Source organism: Uranotaenia lowii, chromosome 3, assembly GCF_029784155.1.
Source record: "Uranotaenia lowii strain MFRU-FL chromosome 3, ASM2978415v1, whole genome shotgun sequence".
In the NCBI taxonomy this organism is placed as follows: domain Eukaryota; kingdom Metazoa; phylum Arthropoda; class Insecta; order Diptera; family Culicidae; genus Uranotaenia; species Uranotaenia lowii.
This window is the reverse complement of record NC_073693.1, coordinates 193,890,808-193,915,339: the sequence shown is the minus strand read 5'-3', so window position 1 is coordinate 193,915,339 and position 24,532 is coordinate 193,890,808. Positions and strand designations below refer to the sequence as shown.

The window sequence follows — 24,532 nt, the reverse complement described above, 5'->3', positions numbered from 1 at the left end:
TTATGTGAAGAACGAAACAACATATATTTGGTTTCCAACTGCAACGTTGATAAAGTCGCGAATGCCATAAAGATGGTAAAACGACTATAATCGAAACAAAAAAAAAAAAAAAAAAAAATATATATATTTGGTTTTTGTATAGTTTAGAGAAAGCAAGTTGCATTTAAAATATTTTGATAGTAACTTCAAATCATTTTCAATTTGTTGAGTTATAACATTCGTTGATGCAGCTGAATAAAAAATAGCTGTATCATCAGCAAATAATCGAGCTGTGCCTTTCAGTGGTAAATTACAAAGATCGTTTACATACAAAAGAAAAAGTAACGGACCAATGTTGCTTCCTTGGGGTACACCAATATCAATGTTTCTCAAATCGCTTCTAGTATTTTCGATCGCTACGAATTGTTTCCTTTCCGATAAATAACTGCGAAGGATGTTGTTAGCAGCACCTCTTATTCCGTATTTATTCAATTTGGACAATAATATTTCGTGGTTTAGTGTGCCAAAGGCTTTTTTAAGATCTAAGAACAAAGCACCAACGATATTCTTTGAATCAATTTTTGAAATAATAGAATCAACTAACTCTGTGATAGCAATTAGCGTACTCGATCCAGGTCTGAAACCGTACTGCAATTTGTACAGTATATTTTCCTGATTTAAAAAATTTTCAATTCTATTCATTAGAAGTTTTTCAAAAACTTTACTAAAAACACTTAAGGTTGAAATTGGACGGTAATTATTTACGTCATGTGGATCACCTGCCTTAAAAATGGGAATAACTTTTGCAACTTTAAGACAATCCGGATAAACTCCTGTCTCTAACATGTGATTAAAATATTGCATGAGTATACCAGAGAAAATTTCGTTGTTATTTTTTAACGCATCTACAGGAAATCCATCAGGTCCACGACTCTTTTTATTTTTAAGAGATAGAATTACTAGTCGAACCTCGTTGACACTAGCTGGACGTAAGAATATTGTATTTTGTACACTATTAATATGCGACAAAGGATCACTGCTGGGATCAGATGGGATTTCATTAGCTAGTTTTTTCCCAATCGTAGAAAAATGTTTGTTAAATTTTTCACAAATCTCAGAATTGTTTGTTGTTACGCCTTCTTCATCAGAAAGATTTATTGGAGCGGTGATTTTATTTTTACCAAGGAGTGTATTTATGTTTCTCCAAAGCTTGGAATGTGGAGTATTGTTTAACAATCGCTCGTAATATTGTTTTTTGCATTCTTGTTTTTTAAAGTTTAACTTTTTGTTTATATGATTCAACATTTCTTTGAGTTGGACATTATCGGGATGTCGTTTACAACGTTTCAAATGGTTATTTTTGATTCTAATCAGTGTCCAAAGGTCTAGAGACATCCATGGACAATAATTGCCTTTTAGTTTTACCTTTTTATTGAGTGTTTTAGTAGACATTGAGAGAAAACGGTTGTAAGTTGTTGTAATGTGCTGTAGGCCATCATTAACATTTTCTGGTAGTTGAATATTATTTAAATAATTTCGAAACAAATCGTTAAGTTTGGAATGATCAATAATTTCTTTCTTCAGAATTGTTTCCCTCTTATCACATAACAATTTTAGGGATGTAACAATTTGTAAATGGTCACTTACATCTGTAAAAATAGTATCGTTTTTAAGTCGGTCGATGTCAATCTGCTTCGAAATAACGTGGTCAAGGATATTTTTAGTTTTTGGTCTTGTTGGAAAAGTATTTGTGCAAGCATAACCGAAAGATTCTAAAATTGATTTATATTTCATCACAGTGTTTAAATTAACTAAATTCACGGGGATATTAAAGTCACCAACAATAAGACTCGAATGGTTAACAGGAACAGATGCTAATAAGGATTCAATTTCATCACAAAACAGGTTAAACGAGAACGCTGGTGGTTTTGTTTATTTAAAGAGGATTTTAACCTTATTTTGGGAAACTACCACAGTAGTGGGATATTACTGAGTCCAGAAAAGTGTTTTAATATAGATGTTACTAAATTTATCAGAATACTAGCTGATTTACCCGGCCTTGCTCGGGTTCACATAAAATATAAATCGAAAAGAGTCGTTTGACTTTTTGAAATTTTGAAAGCTTTTTGTTCATTATCATAACAAATTGGACCATGTTTGGCCATGTGAGCTTTGTAAGTTTTGTTAGTCTTCTTAAAGTTTTAATTGGGATTATAAGCAAAGTTCATAGTTTTCATATTATTGAATAACTAATAGTTTTTAGGTTTGCTAATAGAAATTTGAACTAATTTCCCTTGAATGCTTATCCATTCTATTACGAAAAACATTTCAATGTAAGGTTGCCAGGTTGCCCGGATTTATCCGGATTTGCTAGAACATTTGACTCAAAATTTGTGGTAAGTCTGGTCCGGCCCGGTTTCCCAGATATTTTTGCAAAAAGTCCGGATTTTGCCCGGATTTATTCACATCATTTTTAAAACGAAACATAAACTGAGATTTAATTATTATAATTTTTCATTTTTACGCTCAAAAAGAAGTTATCAATGGCAAGTTTTAGAAATAATTGTGACTCGTGTTTGGAAGCTTGATATACAATTTAAAATCTGCTGATGTGGTTTGTTGAAAAAAAAAAATATTGCAAGTATATTTTTCGTTATTCGTACTGAATAATTACGCGGTTTTGACCAAGTTTGCCCGGATATTGCCAGGATATCGGTTTGAACATTTTGAAATCAAATGCTGGATTTGGCCAGATTTTTCGATAAAATTGGCTGGATTTGTCCGGTCCCGATACGGCAATTCTGGCAACCTTATTTTACACCCACCATTTTTCTGGAAGCTTGAATTAAATTGCCACTTTTTTTATCAAATGATATCATTTTTTATCTTTTCCATGGGTTATCTAGTGGAAGCTCCATGTATTAAACTTTGTAAACAAATTCTAACGACCTCTTTTCAAGATCTCCCCGTAGAATGGAATTCCCATTTAAGTTTTATTTTGTACTTAGAAATTTCTAAACAGATTTCCGCTGAAACCTTATTAAAGACTCCCTCTGCATGTTTTCAATGTGCTTTTTAAGTTCTCCTATAATTGGATGGTAGAATTGAACACATCGATGATCAATAATAACTTAAAATTAAAAAAAAAAAAAAAAAATTGAATTGTACAAAACTAAAAACATCAAATTAAATTACTAAAAGTCTCTTGCGATGGATTTGGTTTTAATTTTTTGCATACAATGAACATTTCATTGTCTTATTCCTATTGTGAATTAAATTCCTACACGGCAATTAAAGTGTTGAGATGGCAGCCTTGAACCTACAACCCTCAGTTTTATTAATTGTTTCTCAATGAGAAGTTCCGAAAATATCAAAATGGATGGTTCCTAAAAGCTGAAATATTAGTTTTCAGTCCAAATAGTTATTTAACTGAAGAAGTCAATTAATGATGAACATGAATAAATGTATACATACTTTACACACTGCAGATTCTAGTAGTAGAGTAGATTCTAGTAGTAGAGTGCAACCACTGTTCTTCTCAATATATTTCTAACAGGCGAGTAGTTTTTTGTTATCCTAAATGAAGGCTCGTTATTGCAATCAAACGCCTCGCACCTGTACCACGTGCTTTGAACAGTAGAAGGAAAAACACCCGCCAAAATTTCTCCTTTCAATTTTTTTATGCTTAGCAAGCTTTGATGTGCTTTCCAGTACACGTGAACTATGGATGGTCGTTTCTAATGCCCAGTCCATGGTGATGGTGAAAACAACCCCGCCAAAGGAAAAGAAAATCTGTTAGCAAAATGTGTGCCATGACTTTTGGTTCGTGGGAGAAAAAACGAAAGTTGTATGGGAGGGTCTCTTTTCTTAGGAGGGAGGGGCTCAAAACTATTACTAAAACCTTACCATGGTCCAAACACATAACTGTACCAAATTTCAGGCTGATCGGTTAAGCGGTGTGGATTTGTATAAGGTGCATACAAACAAACATATATAGTCCAACTCATCTTTATATATTAGATTTCCTCGCCTCCAGCGGAGTTAAATCCCATATAACTCTTAGACCTCCAGTTTAGAATCAGACCTTTTTCATTCTACGGTAAAATATGAAATTGTCAAATTGTTACCGATTTTCCAAAGTAAATTTTGAATTGCAATGACATTATATAAAGCGTTCCGGATGACGATATTGCCTGTTTATGAAATAAAGATTTGCTATTGTGCCAGTGGACAAAACAGACCAATGCAATAAATATTGTCTTTCGAAATCCCTTCTTTGCCCTTAAAATGTGTTTTTGTTAAGAAGTGTATGCAAGTCCAGAAAGACAAATCAACTTATTAAACTTTACAATTTATTAAATCCTCATTTAACACCTCAACATTCACTTCGATTAATTGAAGAAATGGAATATAAGATGTTTGTCATGAAACATATTCTGCAGATAAAAAACATCCTTAAAAAATTCATTTTCTATCTTAAACTATTTGTTTATGTTTTCTGTCCTTTTAGATGCTAAGTTACATATTTAAACAGATTTAAAGAAAATATTAATAAAAATAAAACATTTTTAATTTGCAAAATATTTGTAGTCAAAAATATTCCTTGTAAAATGGTAAAATACAAATCTTTTTTATTCATATTTAGCGTTGATTTTAAAATAACTTTTTCAAATTTTGAAGTCAACTTTGCAATTCGAAACTTTTAAATTTAAGGATGAAATGACACTTTTATTTTTAAATATTCGGATTTGATCTTCAAAAAATCTTATATTTAGAAGATTAAAATAATAATAATCTAATTTCGAATCGATCATGACTTGAGAAATCATTTGTGAATCTTGTAAAAAAGTGAGAAAAATTATTTGAAGAACATAGCAACTTTTAAGCTTAATTTCATATGTTTTATAAATATGTGTTTTCTTTGTACTTTTAATGTTTCAGTTTCAATTAAATTTTTTTAATGTAGGTATCAAAATTCACGATATTAATTTCAAATATGATTTGAACGAAAATGATTCGTTTCAAATATTAATTGTAATTACCATAAATTCCGAAATTAATTTTTATTTTAATAAAATCATTGAACTCTCTGATAATAGGAAAATCTACTTTCTTTCCAATCTGAAATCGATTACACAAAGGCAACAAAATTCACATTATTCCTATAAGCAAAGAATTAACGAGCAAAACTGAATAACTTCAAGGCGCCCAAATAAATATGCATTTTTCCTAAGTATCAATTTATGTTTCGAGATAACTTTGAAAATATTTGAAGATTTCGAAAATAAAAGCTTTGATACAATGATCTCGTTTTCCGAATACCGCAAGTAGTTTTGACTCCTGAGAAAATAGATAGGCATTTAGGTAGTCAAATCTTTTTTGCCTTCAAAAATGTTGTTAAATCAGTTATCAAGTACTAAAAAAAGAATTCCTTGAATGATGTCAGGAATAGTTGTCATCTTATCTATGACAACTTGTCACAATTGTAGAATTTAATTTTTTCAAAGCATTGAATTTCAGAAACTGAAATATCTTGAAAAGATCTTGATTCTTGGTTAGATGAAGAATAGTTAATAGTAGTGAAGTACTGAATAACGCCCAAAAACAGGCCGAATATTCGGCTCACCGGAAATTTAGGCTAAGTATTCGGCCGAATATATATTTTTCAAATTCATACAATAAGGCCGGAACCAATATGAATCGCTTTATTTGTCATCAAAAAACCCAAAGGGGGTAATAAACAATGTTAAATGTTGAAAATAACACCTTTTGTATTATGTGTTTTTATTTTTTGGATAGAAAATTACGTGATTCTTAGGTTTTATGCAATAATATACATAGTATGCAATTTTCTCACATACAATTCGTGCAATTTATTCAGATTTATTTGTTTTTCACATTATTATTTATTATACCGACACCGCCCTCCCGTGATGTTCCGACCCGAGTGACAAGAGAAACATTTGAAATTTGTTCCGGTCTAATAAAATTGTCCAATTTTTCAAATGATTTTGGATAATATATAAAAATATTCTTAAGTAAAGATGAAAAAGCTACATAGTGTTAAAAAACTTGAGGTTACAGCATCGCTGAATTAAGGGGGGGGGGGCAATGGGTGCAATTGCTCCGGGCTCCAGCCCCCAAGAAGAAAAATAAAAAAATTCTCTAAAAAACGACATTAAAAGTTCAACATTTATGAAATCTTTAACTAGAACAGGGAGGCCCCCACTATAAATAATTCAGGATTTGTAACTCAGCGTTTTCGATGGTATGACATATATTTTAAATAAAATTTTCCTCAGATAGTGCGCTATACAACTAACATATGAAGACCTCAGAGCCAGAGAGTTGTACGTGCATCAAAGCTGTTTTCGAGAAAAACGCGCTTCAAAGTTTTCTTTTTTCTCGTTTTTCATACATTTTTCAGAAAGTTGTAAATTTTGTTCGATCGGAGAAGTATGAAGGATTTTTATAAATCTGAAAGTTTCACTAAATGTAGTTTAAAACATGAAAAATCGTTATTTATTATAAACTTAAATGGGTCAAGAAAACGGTTAAATGGTTAAGTAACGTTTCAAAACTTCCAACTATCGACAAATATTTACAAATCATAATTTTTGAAAAGAATATATTTTTTCATTTTTATGAGATAAATTTCAAATTCCACAAATTTAAACTGCAATCCGAATTCTAATTTTTATTTAATAGTAGTGAGGAGCTTAGTAAAGGGTCCAGAGATTTTTGAAATCTAATTTCAAATAACGAATACGGTCTTTTATACTTCTATTTTCAAACTCACTAATCTGCCTACATTCGATATCCGAGTGTTGCAATATGGTTCTGCTTGTTTTCGCAGAGGCACACTCAACGATTTGATTGAATATTACAATGCGCATTATTTTTCTCAAAGTTTGAGGCGTTTCTAATAAAGAAATTAAAACAAAAAAAGTTCTTTATTGAAATTATCCATTCATTTTCTAAAGTGAGTATTTATTTAAGTTTTAAAATTATTGAGTGATTTTGAATTCTTATCTGGATCAGGATGACTGAACCTAGCACTAACACTGGATTCTTATTTGAAGCTCTTTGAGTTTTGTTTTTTTTTCTATTTGATCCTTTAACTGAATTTGATTTGAATTCAAATATTGGAATCATGTTCTATATTGTAATGTTGATTTCGAAAAATAAAAAATCTTCATTGTTTTTTTTTTAATTTTTTAATTTTTCGTCTATTTAAATTGAAGTCTTCAAATATCAATTTGTAATTTGAATCATTCCTTCGAAATGTGATTTACTAGTATACTTCTAAAGGAGAATTTTGATTTTAAATTTGACTTCGACTTTTTTAACTGAAACTTTATTGTGAGGATAAATATTAAATCATGACTGATTTTTCGAGTTAAAATAAGCGATCTGCTGTTTTATGTTTCATTTTATTAAGAAGAAAAATAGCTTGTTTTAGAATAAATAAACTAGATTTTTTTTAAAACTTAAACAGATGATAGAACACTTTTTTAACCTTTTATGAAGAATGTGAGAAAGGGTTTCAATTGCTTCTTTAAAGTACACCTATTGTACCGTTCATGATTCGATATAAATGAGATGCATGCGCACTGAAACTTCAACTTTGAATTTTCATAAAATTTTACTCCGAATATTTTTTCGTTAATGTTTTCTTTAAATGATGGATCAAGTGACATACAGTTATCTCACAAAATTTGATATTTCATTAGTTGCAATTACATAATATTTAAAACGATAACAATATTATTGGTTTCTTATTTATTTTCAATCTTTATACAATCTTTATCACGAAAAAAAAATTTTGAACGGATTATCGAATCAAAATACACGGACAATTGAATCAAGGATAATCAAGGCACTGGTTAATCGAGTCTACTTAGAATCAAGTCCGCATTGTATAACCAAATCTGGCGAGGATGCCCAGATATTGTTCAAAACTTCCTGGACCCGGGTTTATTCAAATAATAGGGGAGAGGCGGGCTAAATGCGCATATTAAGGAAAATACTCATTTTCTCCCATATTCCAATAAATAGGAGACTTAAAAGCATACGCAGATGAGCGGACATCTGTTTTATATACGTTAGAGCAATTTTTCTGTTAACATTTTCTACAGTTTTTGTGAAAATAATTTTATTATAAAAGTAGTCAAAATAGCCGATTTCCGAAATCGGCGCGCTAAATGTGTATATTTATGTTTTTAGCTATATTTCATTTACACTTGCAATATTTTGATATTATTTAATTGAAAATGGTAGTAACGGATGTTACGCATACGTTAAGGCTGAAATTTTGGCGAAGTTTAAAAAAAAATCACTAGTTCTTTTGTATGAAAGATATAAGCATTTAAAACCTGTCTCTTATTCCAATATCTGGTCATTTACAACGTTGCTGTAAGCTTTTTTTTGAATTTTCGATTTTCAGATGAATAAGAAAGAAAACTCATTAACATTTTTGTTTACAGATTCTTTACGACGAGCATTAAAGTTCAATAAATTTTAACAAAACTGATAAAAATCTTGTTTGATTTTTTTTATTTTTTTGACTTTATATAAAAATTTGAATTTTTTCATGCCATGTGTTTGTGCTTAAAAACAATTTTTTAAAATTTTATAATGAACAGACATTTTTTATCTTTAGATTCGATATAAACACTGCTGCTGTAATTAAATGAACATTTAAAAAATTCAAGTTATTTTCATTTACTTTCCTTTTGTATGCTATCTACCTCTTTTTAAATATTTTTTTTGTCTTTGTTTAGAGCAAGTTCACTCTTGTTGGAGGAAAGGGTTAGAAATTTTTACACTATTAGAGCAAGTTCACTGGTGTTGGGAAAAGTGGTAGAAATTTTGTCACTTTTAGCAGAAATAGAAACAGTGATGTAAAAAAATACAACGCACAAAGATCTTGAAAACATTTTTGCATGGTAAAATTTTCAAAGTGTCAAAATTTCTACCACTTTTTCTCAACACAAGTGAATTTGCTCTTAGCACATTTTGAAAATTTTACCATGCAAAAACATTTTCAAGATCTGCGGCCTTCAAGTATTTTACAACACGTGTTCTATTTTTTTGTATTCTGTGATGCAAAAATAGCAATACTTCTATCACATACGGTTGAAATAAAAACAATGCTTCAAAAAAATACAAGGTCCAAAGATCTTGAAAACATTTTTGCATGGCAAAATTTTCGAAAGTGCCAAAATTTCTACCACTTTCTCCCAACACCAGTGAACTTGTTCTTAAAAATTAAAAAAAAAACGTTCTGATTTCCGTGCTGCGTATGGTATGCACAGGTTAAAGATCAACGTTATTTTTTAAAATTCTTTTGAAGATTTCTTGCTCAAATTCGACTTTCATCTAACTCGATCAATTAAGCAGCAATTTAAAATTACTTTGCACATGTTTCGGCGTGTTTTGTCCCAAATTTCACAGGATACCCATTCTCTTTGGTGATATAAGCCCTAGAATCGACAAGTCATCTCGTGTCCTTTCATCATTGATGACATTTCGAAAATTACAGAGACCCCTGCTTGAAAAAGATCTTTTATTACATCATCTGGTAATATCATCTGGTTAGATATAATCAATTTAAAAACATAAGAAGCGTTAAAACGGAAGAAAAAAATGTGATTTAATTTATGTTTATTTCTGATCAAATTTTTATACTTTGTTACAAATGTTTGTGCAGTGAATTTTCTGCATTTAATTATAATTTTGTTTTATACGAAATTTCAATTTTTAATATAATTTGGTATTCATTTTATGGTGTTTTTTGTGCTTCCTTAAATTTATTTTTAAATAATTCTCTATCTAAGAATAAGGAATTTTATTTTGAATAGTTTTAAAACTTAAATTGCCAAAAAGGAATATGGATTTGAAATTTTTAATCTATTTTTTTGTTTGTTTTTATTTATTTACTATTATTTTTCAAATCTTTCATTTTTGCCATGTTATCATTTTTATCTTTTTTTTATAATTTGGATAATGGTTTATGTAGCAAGATGGTTTAGGGTAATTAATTTTCATTTTCATTGAGCGTTCATGATAGTGTTAAAATTGCTTACTTAATTCTAAATTCGATACCCCCTGATTTGATTTTTGTATGGAAAATATTTTAATCAATGTTTTTGGATCATTTGTTCACAAAATCAAAATTAATCATCATAAATATTGTGTATTTGTTGAAACCCTTTTCGCGCTTTTTTGAAAATAGCAAATCTTTCAACAAAACGCAGAATACTAAGAAGAGTTGCAGAAAAAACCTGCAAAAATATGGATAAACAAAAATGAAGCGAGTATTATATTCGCTCTTGTGTTTGAATAACAAATGTGTTGAAATGTTTTCTATTTCCATACCAAGAAGGAATAACGTTTCTGATAGATTGCATCCTTCAGGGGTGTGAAATTGTGATTGGATAAGAGGACGGTTTGGACCATTTTTTCAGCAAATAAAAAAATTCACACCCAAAAGTGTTAATAAACACTGTTTGAGATATTTTCCGTACGAACATCCGTCCGAAAAAGAATGAAATCGCCTGTTTGGCGATAATGAATCTCATTTTCAAAACGGCACCATATTTTGATCGCGTAAACCTATGTTGATATATCTAGGTCAGGTAACAGATCAAACATTTAGACATCATTCGACCTCATTTCAATTTTTTTTCTTTTTTGCTTTTTTCTTTTTGTGAAGCAATTCCAAATTTTCCTTATACCCGAGCATAGCTGTTCTTTTTTCAGTCATTGTTCAGTATTCAAATCTTATGGATTGATAGTTAGGAATTTGAACTAGATTCTGTGAAAATTTCATGATTAAATATCATCGGAAAGCGAAGGTATCTTAGCAAAGTTTGAAAAGAGTGCACTGTACCGTCTCAGAGATTTCATGTAAGTTTGAGCAATTTTCAAGAAAAGCTCATCATAATGCGATATGCACTTTAGTCCATATCCTCGAATAATCGTTACAATTAAATATTCAAATTCAAAAAGTTTCAACAACTTTCCCGCTCATAAAAGTTTCTGAAAACGAAAGTCAACCTCACCGTGCGATGAACGAAGAAATCAGAGTGCAAAGTGATAATGTCGGTACGCCGCCACGCCACGCCACGCCATTTCGCACAGAACGTGTGATTCCCATCACCCACCATAGTCAGTCGGTTGAAGAAGCATCGATGCAACAGCACAGAATCCCGGAGATCATCCTGCTCCCGACTTCCGGGTTTGTTCCGAAAATACATACGAGCATTGCATATATAGCAAGTGCAATTATGAAGAATCATCTGTTTGCCATCGTATAAGCAGCAATTGCTTGTACATAAATACGATGAAGAATAGGAAGTGGGGGGGATGGAATGAGGGGCCGGATCACGGAAGGAGTATCCACTTCCCATCTTATGGTGTTCGACCTTATCCGGATACGGAAAATATGTTGTGTGCATATGAGCTCTGTTGTCGAGATGGTAGGAGAAACTCGTTTAACGCGCTTCTATAGTGCAAATGTGCTCTACATTGTATGTTATTGTCGGGAAATCCTTTAAGCGGAATATGCAAATGAGAAATATCTGGATTACAGTGTTACTGGAGCCTGTTCTGTGTATTTCGGCTTAGTCTAATTCCATAACCATTGATTACAGAATTTTCCCTCATCTTAATAAGCAACTCAATAAACAGCTCTAAAATTACTCGCAAAAATGTGTACTCATCAGCAACTGTAATCACAACTATTAACATATTTTTCGGAGCCAAAATCCGTAAGCAAAACAGAAAACTTGCTTTTAGCCGGTCGATTGCCAGAAGCTCGAAACGCATAACGAGCAGCTATTGATTTTCAATATGCTTTGGCATACACGCTTAAGATCCGGGATTTGTAGCCGATGTGACCTGGGAGAAAGCTTTTACGACATCCCCCCTAACCACCCATGCTTTCCCGGTGCATCCCCCCAGTCCCGCCATGAACACATGAATGGAGGGAAATTAATTTTCCAAAAGCTGTTGTTCGCCAGCACGGTAATCGGTTATGATGGTGAATAATAAGTGTTGAACCAGCAGCAGCTCCGGTTCATTTCCAGGCGTTCGGTTCGCTCACTGGCATTGAATCGGTGCTGGCAGATGTTTGGGCAATATTTGCATTTTATATTAAACGCGATGGATTTCGGAGCCGATTGAATGAAAACAGCTTCCGGGATTGACACAATGAGCAGTTAATGGTATGTGTATGCTCCGGTGTTGTAAGCCGTCCGTCTTTGTGTACTGATTTTAGGCTTTTGATATATTGGACAAATGTAACGCACGATGGAGTGTAAACAATTGACTCCATATTAACAATAAAGAAGCTCCATTCTGTCTCTTTTTGGAAAATATTTGACAGTCCAAGCAGGCCCGTGCAAAGGATCCGCTCAGGCGGTTAATGGGGTTGATGGTTTCAAAAATTAATATTTAGCAATAATAACAAAACCAAAATTACACAATAAATAAGAAAATGGATTTCTAACATCATCTTATTACTAATAGTTATCACACAATCTCAAAAAAATAATAAATTTTACAAATAAAATAAAACAAAATTTCCAAAATAAATCACTATGAAAGTTTCAAATCCATGATATTTTCGGTAAGTCATTGATAAATTTTTCAAAATGATGTTCCTTGTTCTGAACTATAAAGTTGCCTCAAAACAGTTCCTAAACAGTCTAGTTTTAAAATTTGAAATAAATATTCCCGAAACACAGATTAAGAAAAGATTGATTTCTAGAATAAATGTCTGATCAGGTAAAAAATAACCATGATTGATATTTAGAAAAATGATAATAATTGAATTTTATTATTTACTAGCTGACCCGGTGTGCATTGCTACACCTTCCAAAAATAAATGTTATTTGAAAAATTTATTCAAATTTAGATTTTTGTAAGCTTTTTTTTAAATCCAACTTCTTCATGGTTTAGTACCAACAACTTTAAATTGAGAGCTGCAGCTGGAGTTCCGAATTACAATTCAAAGATGGTATATATTATTTACTGAAGCTTGATCTCTAAACTTGTTTTCCAAGATCTGATAATTGTACCTTGTTTTTAAAGCTGCATAATGAGTCAAATAATGTCAATATTTATGGATTTTCCATCTTTTTTCCCAAAGTGGGAAGTAAGGAACTTCCATAAAAACATTTGTCACATCTATTTTTGAGTTATGCCAAATATCCGTACGCAAAATACCCTCTTTTAAAATATGGTCCCTTCTTTGAAAAGCTCTTTATCTTAATTCTACATGGGAGCTCCCCCATCTTTTCCAATTTTGTCCCCCACTGCTTGAAGAGGGTAGGCTGATTTACCTGGCTCGAGTTTACATAAATATTTAATTGAAAGAAAAAGATTCGCATATTGGAATTTATTGCACATTGTACTTTATGGAAATAGAATTTTGAAAACCGATCAATAGCGTGAATCAGGGCAGTTTTTTGAATATATTCCAAAAATTCTGTATTATGAGCACTTCCAGCCCCTGATTAGCTTTAGATGATGTTTTTTTTGAGTTTAAAAAATAAGCTATCGAAATTTAAAAAAAAAAACGATGAAAAGGATTTGAAATAAACATTTTCAAACAGCTATTTTCACCATCCTCGCTTTTCGAAGCAGTTTGAATATCAATACTTTTTGCGCCAAAATTATGTTAAAAAAATGTTTTGCCATATGCCAAACTCGTGGACATGAGACATTATAGCTTGAAGTTTTCCCAAACAACACTTATTATGGTATGAAAATTATCGATTTTATACAGTGCAAATTTCTTTTTTTTAATAAATTTATTAAAGCAAAAAATATCAGTTGCATCACTAAATAATTTCTCCGCGTTTATTATTTTCTCTTTGAAAGTCAAATACTCAAAAATGTTGGCAAAAACAAATTTCCAAGTTAACATTGGTCCTGTATATTGGGGCAAGTGTGAATGCAAAGCTTATTTTCAGATGCGTCAGAGTAATGGCTTTAATGGATTTAATACGTGTATCTGTTTGTTTGTTTTATCAAATTTCATTGATATATCTGCAGTATTACAGCAGTATAAATTTATGTTTGTTATTCCACTTTTAACGAATGCTGTTCAAAGCAAATGACCTTCATTTAGAAAGACATTCAATAATTTTAAATATCCGCTTCAGTTTCAACTTCGTCTTTCCAACATATTGAATCATTTTGAAGATGAATTTCTTAAAAGTTCGACGTTTGCCCTTGCCCCACCGTGTATGTTGACAGGAGGGAATATTGAAATGAATTAAAGTTTGAATTAAAGTTTATCTCAGGTTCCTACCTGCAATATTGTTTGAACACTTTAAAAGTATACTAAAATTACTAAATACTAAAATTTTCTCATAAAAATTTTGCTTCAAGTTGAATATCAGTTCACTTTTCAAAAAAGAAGCGGATCAAAAATCACTTTTATGCAGCCATGTAACACAAAAACATTTTTCATGTTAAGTACGTACTTGAATTGGTATGTAAGCAAAAAGTTTTTTTCGGAATTATTTGAAATAAAAAGCTCTCATTTTCATTTCTAAATTCGTTTCAGTTGTGTATTTGGGCCGAAGTAACAATTTTTAGAAGAAAACATAATTTTTATTATTTCGTTACAGAGAAAAGTTGAACGTTTGAACATGCGCTAGTGTTCCTTGAATAAAAATTCTTTCGGAAAATGAATTCCATCACTTTTGGTCAATAAAAATCAGTTTATTTCACTAATACCTTTTACTTATGAACACGTCAGTCCTATCTTATCTAATTTAAAGAAAAAGCTTTTGACCAGTTCATGTGTCGGATCGAGTTTTTTTATTTTCATTTTCAGTTAAGTACACTTTTACATGTTCAACAAAATGTTTCCGATCTACCACTGTAGAAAACATCTTATTCATATTTCTGTTATCAATATGATTCAAAAATAACCTTGAAGGCAAAATGGGTTAGAAAATTGTATGTGAATTCTTCATTAGCATCAGAACTAAATTTATATTTTTGAGACAACAAATGCTATATGGACAACAAATATGGAAGTATTTTTGCAAATCTTTCAATTGCTTTTGATTCGATTGATAAAATACCAATCCGTGACACATCTAGGTGTCATTTATTTCCACGTGCTGTGTACAATAAAGCAAGAAAAAAAACATATCTAGGTTGCATATCGCCCCCACGTGCATAAGAAATATAGGAACTTGGTTGGGAAACAGGCGCCTAATTGTTAATTTTTTTCGGCGATCTATGCTTTGGTTACTATCCACTTGCGACGACGTTTGTTTGACCATAGATACGAAAAACAAATCCCTCAAAGAAAAGCAAATCTCTAAAAATGGATGCCATGACTTTTCAATTTCAGATTTTGGAAAAATGTAGGTATATGTTTTATTCACATCTAGGCGTCATTCATATCCATGTGCTGTACAAATGAGCTAGGAAGCAACTAGAAAAAAATCACATCAAGGCTTCATATCGCCACCCCTTTCATTGAAAATATGCGTGGTTGAGAAATACGCGCCAAATTATTCCCACTGATCAGTATGCTATGTCATGGTCACTATCCTCTCGCGACGTTGGCTCGCGACGCCATGACCATGGAGACGAAAAACAAACCGCCAAAAGGGAAAAAATTCTCGACAAAATGGATGTCATGAATTTAATTTGTTTCGAAAAACTACAAATTTTGTATGCAAGCCTCTTCTCCCTTAAGTCGGAGCGGTTTGTAACTATTATAGAAACCATCTCCGGCCCCAAAAACCCTCAGATGCCAAGTTTCACGATGATCGGTTCAGTAGTTTCCGAGTCTATAGGGAACAGACAGACAGACAAACATTCATTTTTATATATATAGATATTAATTTACATTTTTTTTTTCATTTTCAATTGCAGGGTTGATTGAAAAACTCTGCGGTAATGTTTCGAATTTGAAAAAAAATGAACCGCAATTTGAAATGTGAATTTTTGATTAGGAAACATCAAAGTTTTATGTGGTTAACTAAGAATTGAAAAACATAGATAAACTTATCAAAAAATTTCAGAAAAATTTAATAGTTTGGCTTAAAAAATCGGTAAATTAATAATGAAACTCAAAATGAAACTGTACTATAAAATGCAGAATATTCATTTGAAAATTAAAACAAAATATGTATTATACAAAATATGTATTAAAACAAAATGTGTACCTAGCGTGAAATATTTGTGATACCAAAGCCATCAAAAGATGCGGATTTTCGTGGACTTAACTTTGCTACACAAAGCATGTTTTTTGTATTATCGTGTGAAGAGCTATTCACGGTTTAATCCTCAATAAAAATCACAGTTTAGGTTATTTTTTAATTAATTTATCCAATTCGTCTTAATAAATACCTACTTTAAAATCAAAACACTAGCAAATAAAGACTTTGATGGTTTGCAGGCTATATGCTATATGCTAAATCTGACAACGGGAAAGGGTTGCATTGAATTTCAAGTGTGAAAGGAATTCTGAGACATTGTGTTCTGAAGAAGCATAAAAACTGGGTTTTTCATCAATTTATTTTTTTCTTTACCAATCGATTGCTTAGCTGATTTTATTATTATATTTTCAATTAATACTAACATTTCACATCAAGACTGCAACTCGATTGAACTTAAAACAAAAAAGTTATGACCGTTAGAAGACAAAATACAATCTTTGAACAGTCATAACTTTTTTGTTTCAAGTCCAATCGAGTCTTAATTGCAAATATAATAATAAAATCAGCTAAGCAATCGATTGGTAAAGAAAAAAAAATTGATGAAAAACCCAGTTTTTATGCTTCTTCAGAACACAATGTCTCAGAATTCCTTTCACACTTGAAATTCAGTGCAACCCTTTTCCGTGGTAAGATTCAGCTCAAATTTGGAATATAGCTTTCTGGTGATTTCTTTAAACCAGGGATGAGCAACCCACGGCCCTCGAGATATGTTGGTGCGGCCCGCGGAGCTTATCTCAAATGTTATTTATATTATGTTTTTTTTTCTACGAAAGATTGTTTATTATCATTAAATAGCAGTCCCTGCTGAACTAAAGATAATTTTTTAATTACTCGCTCAAATATGCACGTCGCTTATTTGCAGTTGCATAAGCCCCATAATCATTCAAATTGTGCACTTTTTTGTAGGATTTCTCGACAAAAACAATATCTGTAGTTCTGTGATTAAACCCAAAAAGTTTTAAACGACTAGTCAGGAAAACAGGACTTTTGATGCCTATGCCTTAATAACTGATTTTGTTGAATTTTGGAGTCCTGAATTAAAAACATTTCACAGATTTTTTCAATCACTTCTGGTTTCGGTGATATGGCGTGTGGAAATTTTAAAATTGATCAGTTTTTGGTTAAATCGATCTTTTATAACTGATAAACCAATAAACCCTCCATAATAACCAAAAGCTGATTTTGAATCAATTTACTAACCTTCATTTAATTATGGTCTCAGGTATAGCCAAGATATTCTTGTAAGACGCTTTAAAAAAATTGAATTCTACAATTTATAGAAATTCCAGAAAATAAGATTACAACTTCTTCTGACCTCATTTCAGAAAGTTATTTAAAATTTGATATTAAGGATTTTAACTCATTCAACAATTTATTGAAAGCTGCAAAATCATTTGACTTACGGTTCTTAATATATATAATCTTTAAATAAATATTAAGTTTAAATTTTCTTTGAAATTTCGTCAAAACTCCCGTTTTTGTAGGTTCGGAAAAAATTTCAAAATGAAAACTTCCATATTTGAAAGCCGAAAAATCACCTTTAATTCATGTAACAGTCGTTAAAAAACATCATAAATCAATTAAAAAACATCAAACTTTTTTTCAGAATTCAAAATTACTCGCGATCTTTGGGAAGGTTGATCATTGAGTCAATAAGTATTTGTGTTTTACAGCTTTGTCATTGTTGTTATTTTGAAAACACAAGCTGAAATAACAAAAAACTCATTGAATGTTTGGATTCAGCGCTCACGAATAAGTCAAAATCAATTCTGAGATTCCTTGCACCTCGAAAAATGTGAATTTCATTGGCAAATAATGCCAAACATCGATTGAATTAAGTCATTTTAATTGAAAATTAGCAATCCACATTACCAAAGTCATAAGATTTTCATGTTTCAGCCTTAGAAGACCTATCCCAGAGGTATCTTAATGTAATTAACTGAGAAAATTTATGAAATCTGTAAAAAAAAGTTCTAGAATAAAAAATTTTAACTGTAACAACATTGACAAACAAATCTGTGAAATAAAGAATTTTTCATAATTTTTAAACCTTGCTCAATATCTCAATGCAATGAATGCATACGGAACTTCAAATTGAAAAATAATCACCGCTTCTAGAAAAAAAAACCGAAGCTTCCCGACAAAATTTATATAAATTGTGGAAATTTTCAAAAATAAGCACAGAAAAAAATCGCTATGGTTAAACTTCATGAAATTTTTAAATAGAAATGATGACGAAAAATAGCATCGTATTTGTTCGAACAAAAACCGAGTTTTCCCAGAAAACGAATCAAATCTTTTTACGACCCATAGAAAGACTTTCAACATTTTTGGTTTTTAATAAATAAAAAGGAAGTGTAGGGATGAGATGAAGGATATGCAGAAAATAAATCAAATATATTAAAAAATAAAATAAAATAATAGTTGTATTCGGCAACACTGAATATAAATAAAATAAATTAAATTCCTAACAACGTTTGCTTTTTTGGCAACACTAGGCAAACAAACAAAACACAGTCAGTCATTGATCTATTCTTGTGAGCAACAGACGTGTCTAAGTGAATGACTGAATTGAGATTCGTAAAATCACGACAGGAAGCAAATGATGTTTTCCTTTTGTCGAAAAGAATTTTCGCTTATCATTTCAAACCAATTCAAACATTATGGATCTAGAAATCAAGATTAGTGATTATTCAATTTCAGCTGGTCTAATCAACTTATACATAAAAAAAATGTTTATGCAAGTACATAAATTCGTTTTATTCACCCTTTTCCAGTTTTATTTTTGGTAAAAATTTGTCTTTATCAAAAAATACGTAAATCTTTGCAAACTATTTTTACTTATATGTTATTTTAAGTGCGGCCCGCCGAAAGAATTTCAAATCAAAAGTGGCCCGTGGCTTCAAAAGGTTGCTCACCCCTGCTTTAACCCATCCAAGTCTTTTTTGCTAGTGTTTGGATTTTAAAGTAGGTATTTATTAAGACGAATTGGATAAATTAATTAAAAAATATCCTAAATTGTGATTTTAATTGAAGATTAAACCGTGAATAGCTCTTCACACGATGATACCATCAATATGCTTTGTGTAGCAAAGTTAAGTGCACAAAAATCCGCATCTATTGATGGCTTTGGTATCAAAAATATTTTACGCTAGGTAAAAATTTTGGTCAGTTGAATACATAATTTTTGGATAAAAAAATAGTTTATCTTAAAAATAGCCTGCTTATTTTTAATTTTGATACGAATTTGGTTCATTTTTCATTTTTAACGTGTAGTATTTAACCCAAACCCAAACAAAATTTAAAAAAATATAAAATATATAAATTTTGTGAAAAGTTTTGGACCCCGAATTTATCCAAAATTAAATATTTTGAAAGTGGACTTTTTTCAAATATTGCCCTTGCGGAACCTCTAAACATGAATTTTTTAGTCGGCCCCATACAAAAGTTTGTTCTCCACATCCTTATCTACCATTTGGAGGGTGAGCCGCCAGATTCCCAGAAATTATGCAATTTTGGGACACCCTAATGTATATACCTATGTATATTTCCCATCCTACGAACTTAACTAACCGATAATACTTGAAACTCAATCTTATAATGGTTGGGCTTCGTTTTTGTCAGATTTTGTCAGCAAACATTCCAGTAAAAACGTTTTTGTTTTTATTGTGGCACAGAAAAAAGCAAGTTTGGTTAATTTTGAAACAACGGAATCCTCCAAATGGCCCTCAGTTTCTTCCAAAAGAAAAGTATTGAGCCAAAAAGTATCGAAAATTAAAGGAGGAGAATGCAGCCACCCAAAACTTTTTCATTTAAAAAGATAGAGCCTTACTTTATACCACAAAGTGGTAGAGTACGCGAAAATATGAAAGTTTGTTGAAAACATCAAAACATGAGGATTTACATGAATGAGATGTTCTAAAAACTTATTGGAGCATTCAAATCACACGTTTTGCACAAGATCTTAACATTCTACGACACGTTTCCTACCAAAGTAGATGTGTTTTACGTGTTTTCATACAAAAATTTATTTCCATGCTACGCAGAACGAAGGCAGAAGGCAGTTGAAAATAATGTTTGTATGAAAACACGCCAAAGACATCAAATAGGTTTATGCTTGTTTTGTTCAAATATGCGCGCGTCGAGACAAATTGCACCAATATCAATTAGATGCGCTGAGTTCAAGCTTCAACGTGATTTAGTAGTTTTAAAAATCCACTTGCACCTTTTTGCAATAAATGCTCGTGAAGTTGAGAAAAAATAAACCTTAAAGTTGCAATTAGTTTGCTAGGAAACGTCGTAGAATATTAAAATCTTGTGCAAAACGTGTGATTTGAAGGCAATAACAAACTTTTAGAACATCTCATACATGTAAGTCCTCTTCTTATGATAGTTATGTTCAAAAAAATGCTTTTAAGAAACTTTTAAATAGCTTTCAAAATAAAACCTGTATGACTCGGCTTTGAGAAGAGATAGAGTTTTGATGTTTTCAACAAAGTTTCATATTTTCTCGAACTCTACCACTTTGTGGCATAAAGTAAGGCTCTTCCATTAAAAATGAAAAAGTGTGAATTTTCAATTAGTTCATAGTAGACTTTGACTAATTTTCGATGCTTTCAGGTTATGAAGTATGTTTAAAGGAGCAAATGTTTTGGAGACACTTAGGTAAGAGATAAGATGAAAGACAGAAGCGCTAGGAAAAAAGTTCCACTTTAAGCTCTTTCGGGCCACTGTGCGATGGAAGATACAAAGAATAAAGTAGAAAAATGTCCTACCAAAAACTTTAAATATTTTTTTTTCTCATGATTTATCATAACATTACCGTTATTACTAATTTGTTGAAACCTGCTAAACAAATAAATCTATGCTTTAAAAATATCAAAAATTCAATTTGGTTTAAACTTCTACAAAAATTCGATAAATAAGGAAAAGTAAACAAATTGAAAACATCTTTAACCTTCTTCGCAGAATGCAAAATTACATAAAGTCTTGAGCAAAGTTTGCAATTAATTGAAAATTGATTGATAATTGAAATTTGGAAACAAACCAAAGTCTCATTTATCTGGTAGGTACGAAAATCGTTAGTATCAATAAATATACTATGTCACTTCCCGTTTGCATCTTTCTTGCATATGTACATACTTTTCATTTATGCTTATATCAGAAAAACTTTAAAAACTAAATGAAATAAATCACAAACAAGAGATTCAATACAGAATCAACAATCAGAAATAAAAATAAATGTGAGGACAGACAAACAGAATCAAATGATTCAAGTCATGAATGTTTAAAACTGTTATCAGAATCCTAATCTGTTCATCTGAGTTTTGAAAAATTGGAAATTTAAACTCACAATGAAATGGCAAATTTGGATTCGAAATTCTATTAGAAATGAAAAAAAATTAAATTATATTCGAAATATGAAGCTATATGATAATGTATTGTAATGTATTGTATTTATTTTTCATATTTCAATGTCGAATTAAACATTGAAATGTGGAATAGAAATAAAGAACATAAAACAACATCATAGAGTTTCAAATTTCCAATTTGAATTTTTTAAGTTCTATCATGAACCGAAGAACAGAAGTAAGTCTTGATTAAGTTATAAAAAAAATGGGTCAATGTTTGTTTCTAATTAGGAAATTATGATTTGAAATAAGAATAAAAAACCAAACTATTGAAAGAGTCAGAACTAATCATTCTATCAGTATAAATTCAAGAAAACGATTTAAAAGTTTCGGGTTTCAGATAATTCAACAGGGAAAACATCTTATTCTTATTACATCCCACAATTTGGCGTAATTTCGCTTTCTTTGCCTTTTTTGCCATTTTAGCAAGTTTGTGTCTGTTTGTTATGAGTTTCCAGCATGGAGACCTGAAAATTTGTAAATTGTTTTATCAAGTTTCTACATTTTGATAGAAGCCTAAAAAAAAGTTTTCTGATGGTAGGTTTTTTCGATTTTTGATCGTTTTCTCCATAGAATATTGTTTCTCATCTGCTATCTTGCCAATGTAGAGATTCTTTATACTCAAATAAAGTTTTTTTTTTTAAATTCTTCCTTTATGTTCTGAGTATTTTATTTTTCATTTCATATCTGTTTAATTTTTATTGAGCTTAAACAGAAATTGCAGACCCCATAGCCTTATTGTTTGCTTTGTTTTTGTTGCATTTCCAATATTTTTTGTACAAATATGTACAGAAAATTATCAAACCAATAGCTTATAAAACGGTATTAAAAATTCAAAAAATGGCTGTGTGTTTCGAAATTAAATGTCCTTTAAAAAAGGAAATTTAAGTTAGTGATAATTGAGAGAAAAGAGCTATCATCTTGCCAACATACTGAATGTTATTTCACGAAAAAATTCTAATGACCCTTCTCAACAATAATTAGTTGTTGTAAAAAATAAGTTATAGTGCTGAGAATTGCAATTTGTCTCTAACTCTACTAGGTATGCACAATGGCTCCAGAGAGTGGTTTAGGTTCTATAAATTATAGTTTTCCCTACTAATAGAAATAGTTATTATAACATAAGCGAGCTATTTTGAGTCTTAAACCTAAAAATTTTTTTGTTAACTTAGCATATTTTTTTTAATTTTGCGTTTTGATCAAATTTGAAGTTTTTCATCACCCTTATTTTCATTTGAAACCTTTTAAAAAAAATGGACGTAAAAAGACTATTTTTCCTGAATGAAAAACGTAAACACTTGTCAGAGAAAGAGCTCACTGAATTCCATAATTAGATACAAGCTTTGTTTCTCAGTACCTAACATGGAAAGAATTATTTTTCTACCTCAAAAGTAAATTTCATTAATTCACAAAAGTCTGGAAATAACTTATGCATATACATATTTGTTTTGTTTTGTTAATACATTACTGAGTGAAATAAGTAAACATTTAACAAATTTATTCAAATTCTTCAGATTCTTTCAGATTCAGATTTATTCAAATCTGTTTTTATAGATCTGCCAAAAATGAATTGCTATCAACTTACTCTTCACCTGTTCTCGGTTTCAGATTTAAAAATATCTAAAATGAAAGCCTTTTAAGTTTGGCTATCTTCAACAAAATTATTATACAAATAAAAAATACAATATTTTCGAAAACAATTGTGAATTAAAAAACATTTGGTCTGTAAAATTTCAAATCATTTTTTATATAAAGCTTTGTTCGTCCATCAGTTATCAAAAATCACTAATCTGAAAATAATCTATTTTTTATTTTGTACGACAAATCAATTAGCTACCGAAAGTGAATCTAACAAATGATTGAAACTCACAAATTTGAATTTTTTAAGTTTTATAAACGTGTGTGTGTGGACACCAAAAATCATCGGATCTTTTAAATAATTTTAGAAGTAGTTAACTCTTTCTTATGGCCTATCTCAAAATTTTAAATCCTTTACAGTTCTAAGAGTGTCATTTCCATATACTTGACTAAAATCCTTATACCTCTCATGTTTCAGATTTTCAAAAATACTAGAATACATATCTATTTATTATTTTTCATGTCTATTTATCATATCAGTGCTAATATAATAACTAGAGTTTGTATGACATTGTCTTTCTTATGTGTAAAGTTTTGTTGCAAAAATTTGCGTGATTAAGCTCAATTCTCAGTGCAACTAGATTGTAGGTGTTTCCATAATCTGAGACTATTAAGGTTAAAAAAACGGAAACTAGATGCCTTTAGAATCTTAAAAAAAAACCAAAATATTTCGAATAATGTAAACTTTCCGGTACACTTTTCACAAATTTTCTTCTGAGATTTAAATAACTTCACTCCACTTTTTCAGATTTTTGTGGCAATGCTCTAAATTACCACATCATACAGCTTAAATTTCGTTTCATGATTTTTCAATGTTTTTTTTTTTCTTAAATTTTCATCAACCTTAATTTTGTATAACATGCTTGTTGAGAATTATTGAGATTCAAAAAACATATAACGATTTCAAACGAGGAGTATTCAATTGAATTTCTAGATATCATTAGAGATGTTTTCTGTGTAGGCTTACCGAATACGTCCATGCAAAGAGCAATGATGTAGAATTCAAGATTTCATGGATTGATGGGGAGTTCCAGATGATTTTTTGAGCCTTAATAAAGTTACACGTCACAAAACCTCCAATAGTGTATATTGACACTCAAATCCACTTAAGCCTTAATGGTTCGTACAATCCATCAAGGAGGAATGGCTTTTCATAATTTGCTGAGTAAATTTTTATATATATTTTTTTTCTATAAAAGTAATCTTGCTTTTGATTGCAATTAATTTGTTTTTTGCCAAAGAAAC

General features: G+C 30.6%; 1 protein-coding gene across 1 annotated transcript in view; it reads right to left on the bottom strand.

The window, feature by feature from the left end:
* The window catches only part of LOC129757692 (uncharacterized), a 105,883-nt gene that overhangs the window by 18,996 nt on the left and 62,355 nt on the right, over positions 1–24,532 (bottom strand).